General features: G+C 45.6%; 1 non-coding gene across 1 annotated transcript; it reads right to left on the bottom strand.

The window, feature by feature from the left end:
- Window positions 1–720: 720 nt before the first annotated feature.
- trnag-ucc (transfer RNA glycine (anticodon UCC)) lies at window positions 721–792 on the bottom strand. The gene has a single exon. It is a non-coding gene; the product is annotated as a tRNA-Gly (tRNA).
- Between the last annotated feature and the right edge of the window lie 8,230 nt (window positions 793–9,022).

Genomic DNA, 9,022 nt, shown 5'->3' with positions numbered 1-9,022 from the left:
CAGATCAAACTCCTATTAATTAAGAAGATGGTCTAGATCCTTTTTTCTTTTCTCCCGAAGGCAAATGTACGGCAATGCAATTCAATTGGTGAAACTTCCAGGCTTGAACCGAAACACAATTTACGTCGCACTATCGTTGTAACACAAACAAAAAACAAAGTGTGGACTAACCCAACTCTATTGGAAAACTGAACGAAATGAAACATCATTTAACTACGAAACAGTCAATGTTCGAATATAGTAACATAGCATAAACCATACAAAACTGGTCGTCCTGCTACCGGAATGATATTGTGAAACGTGAACGGATGAGCAAAAGTTATAATGTGATGTTTGTAATTCTTAAGCTTCCAAATGGTTTTGAGGTGCGAATGTATTTTAACCTTGAAGAAATTAAACCTCCTTCCTGTCCACGATAGAAGCTGTTGGATCTGTTCCGAATTTCCAGCGGCTTCTGTAATCATTTAAGGTTTCTGACGATAGCAATCCTTCACTTTTCGAACAAAACAAAAACGAACCTTATGTTGCGAAGAATATTCAAATAAGCAATGGGCAGCAGAGAGGAAAGCTTTCGAGCAACGCTGCCCGGATTGTCACGGCAATTAACAGGAACCAACGCCATGAAAACCCTAAAGCAACCTGACAAATCCATTTCGCCACAGAATGCAACGTTGGTGCTCAAGACATTTCCTTGCAAAACCACAGGAATAGACACGACACTGCGATGGCCGGGAATCGAACCCAGGTCAACTGCTTGGAAGGCAGCTATGCTCACCACTACACCACCACCGCGCTAACACTGAAACTGCCCCTTTTCCCAAACACACATAACAAGGCCGTGATAGTCACCAACTGAACTGGGGCTGAAAGCAAAACAAGAAATTGCTTGTAAAACTTCAACAGGTCTGAAAACACCAGAATCAGAAGCATTCAGCCCTTAAGAACAATCACTGGATCCAAAAGGTTCACTCCCCACAAATGCTGCCGGACCTGCTGAGTTTCCCAGCAATTTTTGTGCTGTCTCTCAGATCTGTAACATCTGCAGTTCTTTGTCAGATAGAAAACAAACGTTGACCCATTGAAGGGGATATTTGATCAGGTGATAGTCCTCTTCTTCCACAGAGATAGATGGGATGGAGTATAGGATCATAAAATACTTACAGTGTAGAAACAGGCTATTCGGCTCATCATGCATTCCACCAAGTCTCACCCTCTACACTATTCCTGTAACCCTGCATTTCTCATGGCTAACCATATAACCAACACTCACCTGGACACTATTAACTATTGAGCGTTGCAAATCCACCCTGACCTGCGCATCTTTGGACTGTGCGAGGAAACTGGAGCACCCGGAGGAAACTCACGCAGTCACGGGGAGAATGTGCAAACTCCACACAGTCTTCAATCAGACAGGGATCTGGGTAATTGGAGAGGTTTCAAGAGGGAGTGCAGACTGGTGAGTGAATGATGGGCCGAAAGCCTGATCTCAGTGCTGTAAAGGCTCTACAGTAACATGATTCCCTTCATCCAGCATTCAACACAGTTTGCATTTTGTTTTAATCCGTCCGGTTATTGACATTATTTTGAGTGAAATGTACAGACAGCGGTTGTTTGCACATTCACTCAGATCTGTGTTGTGATGGGTCAGGAGCAACATAGAAAACAACAACTGGCGGAGGGAGAATTGAATTCCCCTTCCGAATCTGCCGAGGACATGCAGGACCTGGAACTTCTTTTTCACCACTCACACACCACCCGGCGCCTGGAGGAAGAACGCCTGATCTTCCTCCTCAGGAACCTCCAACCCCAGGGCATCAATGTGGCCTTTACCATTTGCCTGATTTCCTCCTCCGACCACCTTATCCCAGTTCAATCCTGCCAGCTCGGCACCATCCTCATGGCCTGTCCGACCTGCCAATCTTCCTTCCCACCTATCCGCTCCACCGTCCTCTCCGACCAATCACCTTTACACCCACCTCCATCCATCAATTGCGCTCTCCACTCCCTTCTCCGCAGCCCCACTCCCTCCCATTTATCTGTCCACGATGGACACTCCCAGCCTCATTCTCCATGATGGTGTTTTGCCTGAAATGTCGACTCTCCTGCTCCTCGGATGTTACCTGACCTGCTTTGCTTTTCCTGTATTACTCTAATCTTGACACTGATCTACAGAATCTGCAGTCCTCACTTTCACCTCGCATGACTGAATTCCTGCTCCTTACAGATCGAATTGGGTCTCGTGTTTTCATCATGAATTTCATTATGTTTAATATATTTTATTTTAAAAATCATCACAATATATTTATGCCCTCATGTGCATGTAATGAATTTGGACAGATCAATGCCTCCTTTCTCTGTGAACAAATAGAATTAAAGGAAACGGGTTGGAGAATGTTTTTTCTCACAAAAACAGGAATATGGAGTTATAATTCTCTCTGAAATAAACACAGGCCATTCAGATGAATCTGATAAGGTCATGCAACATCTGCCGAGAGAAGGGAAAGGTTATCTCATGTGTTATGAGAGTAGGGGAATTCAGCAGAGCGGTAGGAAGTTAGAAAAGTAATAATTACTGAACAATTGGAATGGGGTTAACGCTGAAGAAAAAAAATGAGAGCCTGTTTAACATGTTCATTCTGTTCTAGTAGTCAATCCAATCAAAGCTGAACTTAGATTTCATATCCAGTTTCCTGTGCAATCCACATATCCCGTGACTCCCTGAGAAACCAGCAACCTGTGTCTTCCAATCTGAAATGCACTCAATGAGGGTGCATCAAAAATCGTCAGGGACAGAGAATATTAAAGACTCAGAGGCCTGTGAGTTAATGGCTCTCTCCCCATCTCATTCCCAAATAACCTGCCCTTATCCTGAGGGTGTGTCAATAATAATCAAAAAATCTGTAAATGATGCAACTTCAACACTGACTTCTCTTCGCAGATTGTGTCAGACCTGCTGAGCTTTTCCGCAACTCCTGAGACTGTGTTATCGTGTTTCAGATACCCAGACCCACAGGATCAATTTCTCACCATCTACCCTCTGAAGCCTTTTCAGAATTTGATGCATTCAAATGAAATCGTATTTCAATTTTCTCGAATATGGACACAAAAGCTCAGCATTGGAGCACGTGGGTTTCAAACAGTGACCTTTATTTTGTGGTTCATTAATGTGTTTGGCTCATTGCCGCTGGGTTACCACGTATTACTTAGATATAATTGTGCTGGCGAAGTTGACGATGAGTTAGCATCTTGAAGTGCTGCCATTCATTTTGTCCAGATAAACCCATAATGATGTGAGGGAGGGAGTTCGAGGATTTCCAGCGAATGGCACTTGTGGAACTGAGACGTTTTTCCAAGCCAGGGTGGCGAATGGCTTGGTGTGGAATTGTCAACTGGTGTCCCATGTATCTGCTGTGCTCAGTGTTCCACGCGATAATGTTGTGGTTCGGGAAGCTGCTCTGTGAGGAACTTTGGGGAATTTCTACAGTGCATCTTGTCAGTGGTGTATTCCACTGCTACTGAGTGTGGATGGTGGAGACAGAGAATGTTTGTGACTGTGGTGCTGAGCAAGCTGCACTGCAAGTTAATTCTACCTAATTATGGAGAACATATAGACGGCTACTTCAGGCTGCAGCGCAACAGAGATAGGATGCAGATCTGGGCATAGCAGATGGAGTTCAACCTGGATAAACGCGAAGTGATGCATTTTGGAAGGAGGAACGCGAATGCTGAATATAAGCTTAAAGACAGGTTCCTTGGCAGTGTGGATGAGCAGAGGGATCTGGATATGCAAGTACATAGATCCCTCAAAGTTGCCACCCAAGTGGATAGGGTTATTAAGAAAGCATATGGAGTACTGGTTTTCAATAAGGGGGATTGAGGTTAAGAGCTGCGAGGTTTTGCTGCAGCTCTACAAGTCCCTGGTGAAACCACTCTTTGAATATTGTATCCAGTTCTGATCTCCCTACTATAGGAAAATGCCGAGGCTTCGGAGAAAGCGCAAAGAAGGTTTACCAGGATGCTGCCTGGACTGGAGGGCTTGCCTTATGAAGAAAGTTGGAATAAGCTCGGACTTTCCTCTCTGTAGAGAAGGAGGAAGAGTGGAGACCTGTTCGAGGGATAGAAAATAATGTGTGGAATAGATACAATCAATAGGAAGAGACATTTCCCCCGGAGAGGATTGACTGGTATGAGAAGTCATAGTTTGAAGATATTAGGAGGAAGGTATAAAGGAGATGTCAGAGGTAGGTTCTTTACGCAGAGAGTTGTGAATGCATGGAATCGGTTGCCAGCTGTGGTCATGGAAGCAGAATCATTGGGAACATTGGTGCGACTCCTGGACATGCACATGGATAGCAGTGAGTTGAGGGGTGCGTAGGTTAAGTTACTATATTTGACATTAGGATTAAATTTCGTGGGCCAAAGGGCCTGTTCTGTGCTGTACCTTTCTATGTTCTATGTTCTATGAGTGCATACACTGGGTATATCTAAACGTAAGGTGTCAACCTGGTGAAGCTACGACACAGAAATGTTGCATGCCAGAAACCAAAAGAAGCAACGGATAGACAAGGCTAACTGACTTCAGCACTCACGGATCAGACATAATATCTGCAGTCCTGCCAGCTCCCATCATAAATGATGCGGGACAATATAATAAATCATTTCTTTCATATGAACGTCGAGGCTGAGGGATACGAAATAGATCCTTTCGAAATTATGACAGGCATGGAAGTAATGGATAATGGAAGTTTTTACACAGACAACAGGAGACATAGGTTTAAAGTGTTATCGAGCAGACCAGACCCAGATGCGTGGTATGCAGATTGATTTTGCATGTTTTATGATAGTCATACATTCTGAGAAACAGTGAAGCATATTGTGTTGCATTCTCTCCAGTACAAATCATACCTTACAAAAGGACATCAGTTTAATATAGTTTCACAGCTTTTAAACAGGTGCAGAAAAGGACCAACTCTATATATGACAGGTCCATTCATAAGTTTGATAACAGCACGGAAGAAATTGTTCCTGAATCCATTGGTGCGTATTTTCAAAGATTTGCATCTTCTGTCCGATGGAAGAGGTTGGAAAGACATTGCGGTGGTGGGAGGGGCCTTTGATTGTGTTGGCTGCATTCCTGAAGCAGTGAGAATTAAAGACCGAGTCAATGGAAGGAAATGTGATTTGCGTGTTCGATTGGGTTAGATACACGCATCTCTGCAATTTCTTGCAGTACGGCCAGAGCAGTTACCATACGAAGCGTCTGGATAGAATGTTTTCTGCAGTGAAATATTAAAATTGATCAGAGTCATTGCCAAGATGCTAAATTTTCTTCCCCGTCTGAGGTGGTAGATGCATTGATGTTCTTTCTTGGCTGTACAGTTGACATGGATAGACTGATTGTTTGTGATATTTATTACTTGGAACTTGAAGCTGTCCATCACCTCCAAATCAGCACCAATGACAGAGACCAGTGTGTGTCCTTCAGTCCAATTCATGAAGTCAATATCCAGTTCCCAGTTTTGCTGACATTGAGGGAAAGATCGTTGTCTTTACACCATGTCACTAAGCTCTATTTCCTGTAGGAGAAAGTGAGGACTGCAGATGCTGGAGATCAGAGCTGAAAAATGTGTTGCTGGTAAAGCGCAACAGGTCAGGCAGCATCCAAGGAGCAGGAGAATCGACGTTTCGGGCATAAGCCCTTCTTCATGACTGAGGAAGGTGTGCCAAGCAGGCTAAGATAAAAGGTAGGGAGGAGGGACTTGGGGAGGGGCGTTGGGAATGCGTAGGTGGAAAGAGGTTAAGGTGAGGATGATAGGTCGGAGAGAGTGAGTGCGCGGAGAGGTCAGGAAGAAGATTGCAGGTCAAGAAGGCGGTGCAGAGTCCGAGGTTGGCACTGAGATAAGGTGGGGAGAGGGGAAATGAGGAAGCTGGAGATATCTGCATTCATCTCCAGTGGTTGGAGGGTTCCTAGGCGGAAGATGAGGTGCTCTTCCTCCAGGCATCTCTTGCATTGGTCTGGCGATGGAGAAGGCCAAGGACCTGCATGTCCTTGGCGGAGTGGGAGGGGGAGTTAAAGTGTTCAGCCAAAGGGCAGCTGGGTTGTTTGGTGCGGGTGTCCCAGAGGGGTTCTCTGAAATGTTCCGCCAGTAAGCGGCCTGTCTCCTCACTGTAGAGGAGGCCACATCGGGTGCAGTTGATGCAGTAAATGTTGTGTATTGAGGTGCAGGTGAATTTGTGACGGATATGGGAGGATCCCCTGGGGCCTTGGAGGGCAGTGAGGGGGAGTTTTGGGCGCACGTTTTGCATTTCTTGCGGTTGCAGGGGAAGGTGTTGGGAGTGGAGGTTGAGTTCGTGGTGGTTGTGAAACTGACAAGGGAATCGCGGAGGGAGTCTTTCCAGAACGCTGATAAGGGAGGGGAGGGAAACATATCCTTGGTGGTGGGGTCTGTTTGGAGGTAGCAGAAATGATGAAGGATAATACGATATCTGGAGGTTGGTGGGGTGGTAGGTGAGGACCAGTGGGGTTCTGTCCTCGTGGCGATTGGAGGGGCGGGGTTCAAGGGCAGAAGAGCGGGAAAAGGAGGAGATGCGGTGGACAGCATCGTCAACCACGTCTGAGGGGAAATTGCGGTCTTTGAAGAAGGAGGCCATCTGGGTTTTTCGGTATTGGAATTGGTCCACCTGGGAGCAGATGCGGAGGAAGTGAAGGAATTGAGAATATGGGATGGCGTTTTTACAGAGGGCTGGGTGGGAGGAGGTGTAATCTAGGTCGGTTTTGAGACCTACCCACTATCGTGGTGTCATTAGTAAATCTGTAAATGGAGTTAGAGCTGAATTTTTCGGGACACTCATAAGAGGGTAAGAAATATTGAAGGGGGCTGAGTACACAGTCTTGAAGGGCAGCAGTATTGCGTATTATTGAAGAGGAGGAGTTTCCAACTCTCCTCATTAATTGTGATCTGCAGGTCAGAAAGTCAAAGATCCAGTTCTCGATGTGAGGAAAGTCCTAGGACTCAGAAATGTCGATGAGTCTTGTTGGCATTAGGGTCTTCGAGGCAGAGCTAAAGCTAATATACAGAAGTCTGATGTAGGTGTCCATGTTATCCAGATGTTCCAGAGATGAGTGAAGTGCCAGAGAGATGGGGTCTGCATGGATCGATTACAATCGTGGCGAATTATCGAGGATCTCAGCAATCTGGGAGTTAATGTTTGCCATTCCTAACCTCTTAAAGCACTTCGTAAATGAGATCGGCCATGATTGCATTAAAAATCGGAGCAGGTTCGAGGAGCCGAATTCCAGACTCATGCTCCTATTTCTTGTGTTCATTTGTTCTTTATAGCTCAGAGGGAAACATGTTAACGAATGGTCCTGGCAGACAATGAAGATCCACACACACAAATCCCATTTCTCGGCTCTCAGCCCATAGTCCTGAAGGTTTCAGAAATGCATGGGATTATTGAAATGCCACACAGGTAAAATGAATGCTTATGATTCAAATATTCATCCTAGTAATGACAGTGTGTGACACTTTACGTTCTTCTGGGTGTATAGTAGCCAACTGTAAAATGAACCTCAGCAGGAACTGCAAAGAGGAGGGTTTCAGAGTTAGGAGCACAAGCAGTCCAAGAGCTGAAAATGTTGTTAAGAAGAGGGCCACCTGCACAAGAACTACCCAAGACAGAGGAGGGGGGTCCTGGGAGTGAGGGTGTCGATTCAATATTACCAGAAGTGTTAACGTGAGTTGATCAATCAATCAATTAATTAAAATTTGATGAAGAAATGTATCTGACTCTCTCTGTCACTGTCTGCCCCTCTTTATTTTAAAGTGATAAAATACCGTCCTCTGCTGGCCTCCAAGTGTCACTGTACAAGCAGCAGATTTTGTTTTCTCTGGGACACTTGCTCCTGTCCCTGTACATTCTATTATTTCTGACAGTCTCAAAGGCGCAAGCGGCTGCGCAGTGACGTCACAAAAAGGATGGCCACAACCAGCGGGGAAAGTTGACACCGAGGAAGTGAGAGGAGGCAACAGGTGACTCGAGCCGGGGCCGTGAGGTGAGGGAGAGCGATCCCCTCTGGCCGCCTCGAGAGGAACCAGCAACCACGTTCTGAATGAAAGCAACTAGATTTTTTGGAGAACTATATCGTTTATTCTCATTTCATCATTCCGTAACAAGGCTGCACCCACGCCCTGAAATACTTCAATACTATAGTACAGGAAATGTATAAATGTTAGGAAACACAGAACGATGAAAAGGTTTAACATTGTTGCTTGGACAGAATTTCAGCAGTGGCCCTGTTTTCTGCCTCCCTCCATTTTCAAATCGAAAAGTTACATTTGTTGCTTCCGAGTTTACATGAACCTTCTCTGAATTTAATTAATGGAGAAAACAAAATAAGTGGGAGAGCAATAGTGACAAGGGGATTGCACTGTTCGGGCATCATGCAGATGTCTGTGACAGTGCAGATGCGACACCAGGTAGCACGCTGCCTCCCTGAGTCTGGGATGTCACTGAGTGCCTGAAGGACACTCTGAAAAGGATACTAGCAAATATAAGATGTGGCAACGGATGGAGCCTTGAAAACAGTAGAGAGGAAGCTGTGAGATCAATTGACAACACAGGGTTAAATACAGAGTAAAGTGCCCTCGATGATGCCTAACCAAACATTTTGAAGATATATATAATCTGCAAAGTGATAGAAATTTAACTCACTCTCAACTATCACCACAGAAACACACGTGCATACGTGCGCGCGCACACACACACACACACATACCCGCACACACACACACGCACACACACACACACGCGCGCACACGCACACACACACACGCACACACATGCACACACACACGCACACACACACATGCACACACACACACATGCACACACACACACATACGCACACACACACACACGCACACACGCACACACACACACGCACACACACACGCACACACACACACGCACACACACGCGCACACACACGCACACACACGCGCGCGCACACACACACACG

The sequence above is a fragment of the Chiloscyllium plagiosum genome, unplaced genomic scaffold (genome assembly GCF_037043375.1).
Source record: "Chiloscyllium plagiosum isolate Xiang-an unplaced genomic scaffold, Cpla_swu_hap1 HiC_scaffold_45, whole genome shotgun sequence".
Lineage (NCBI taxonomy): Eukaryota > Metazoa > Chordata > Chondrichthyes > Orectolobiformes > Hemiscylliidae > Chiloscyllium > Chiloscyllium plagiosum.
The sequence above is the reverse complement of the archived record's forward strand: the minus strand, read 5'-3'. Positions and strand labels throughout refer to the sequence as shown.